Below are 1,255 nucleotides of genomic sequence, written 5' to 3' on the forward strand. Positions count from 1 at the left end.
GGAGCGGAGCGGATCGGCGAACAGCAGGTCAGCGCCGGGGGCTGGGCTGGGCTGGGGCTGCCCCCCGTCGCCGTGCCGGCACCGCTGTCACGTTGCAGCGCCCTGTGTCATGCGGGGGGGACGGTATTTGCGTTGCTGGAGCGGTGCCCCCCGATATTGGGAGTCGCTGAACTGACCGTGGGGGCCTGAAACAACCGGGCCCTCGAGGTCGGGGACGGGGACTGTTCCCACCCCGAGGCGACGCGGCCCCGTGCTGTGGGTGGAGGGTGGTGATTCCCGATCCGGTTTAAAGGGGAGATCCCTCTTTTCCCGTCTCCGCTCTGGCGTCTTCCGGAGCGCTGTCGCGGTCTGAGCCGGGGCGGGCAGGGCTTCACACCAGAGATCCCGACCCCTTCGAGTTGCCTCCAGCTCTCCTGCCAAGAGGAGGGCTCGTAGGACAGCCTTGCCCTGCGGCCCAGCGCATCGTAGCCCGGCACAACGAGAGACGGGACCTCGGAGACGAAGCCCCCGGCGCTGGGTCTGCCGGATCGGTTGTTAACCTTGCCGCTCTTGTCCGAGCGGAGCAAACGCCCCAGCTTTGGGGAAAGTCCCGCTCGTGGAGAGCCTGCAGATGAGCTCTGGCTTGGGGCCGTGCCCGCTTGAGTTGCTCCAACGAGTTTTTGGAGCGAACCCCAACTTGCTGCCGGACGGGGCGCTTCGAGCATTCGGGAATAACGTGCTCGAGCCTGCGCTGGGCTGGTGGTGCAGGGGTCGCTGATAGGTCCTGGGGCTCTTTTAGTCTGAGGTATAAATAGCAGGGGTGCTTTTCAGCGCGGGAGCTTCCAGGTCGGCCATAAGGGCTTGTTCCGCTGAGGAGGTTGGTGGAGACGGACAGCCCTTGGCCGTGGGGCAGTGGTGGGTGGTTGCACTTCCTTCAGGCTTGTACCACTCTCGTTTTAACGCCTATTAGAGCTGGGCTTGCTCCTCTGGCACCCAGTCCAGCCCCCCTGGAAAGCACAGAAAGGCTCCTGCTGATTTCGCAGCACTGACATCGGTGGGAGTCGTCATGCTCGGCTCCCTGCGCCGAGGGCGCTTGCCGTTCCTAAGCCAGCCTAGACGGCGGCCTACCCGCCGAGGATGAAGGCTGCAGACTCTTTAGGCGGCTCGCTGCGCTGTCGCACCGCTCTTACAGGAGGTTTTCTCCAAGCTTTGATCTGCACCCACTGTGCTGTAGGTTAGGCAGGAGTGAATGTGGCCCTCGGCATCGTTGCAGCTG

At 64.3% G+C, this 1,255-nt stretch overlaps 2 protein-coding genes across 3 annotated transcripts in view; both read left to right on the forward strand.

The window, feature by feature from the left end:
- TCTEX1D2 (Tctex1 domain containing 2) overlaps positions 1 to 1,255 on the forward strand; it is a 12,318-nt gene that overhangs the window by 10,402 nt on the left and 661 nt on the right. The window lies entirely within an intron of this gene.
- The window catches only part of PCYT1A (phosphate cytidylyltransferase 1, choline, alpha), a 20,885-nt gene continuing 19,636 nt past the window's right edge, over positions 7 to 1,255 (forward strand). Inside the window, exon 1 of one of the 2 annotated variants that reach the window (XM_006022418.3) lies at positions 7 to 27. The gene's annotated coding sequence lies outside the window, so the exon portion shown is untranslated. Of the gene's footprint in view, positions 28 to 66; positions 124 to 1,255 lie in introns of those variants that run through there. The other variant, XM_025202708.1, reaches the window with a different exon arrangement.

Source organism: Alligator sinensis, unplaced genomic scaffold (assembly GCF_000455745.1).
Source record: "Alligator sinensis unplaced genomic scaffold, ASM45574v1 scaffold301_1, whole genome shotgun sequence".
NCBI classification, from domain to species: Eukaryota; Metazoa; Chordata; order Crocodylia; family Alligatoridae; genus Alligator; species Alligator sinensis.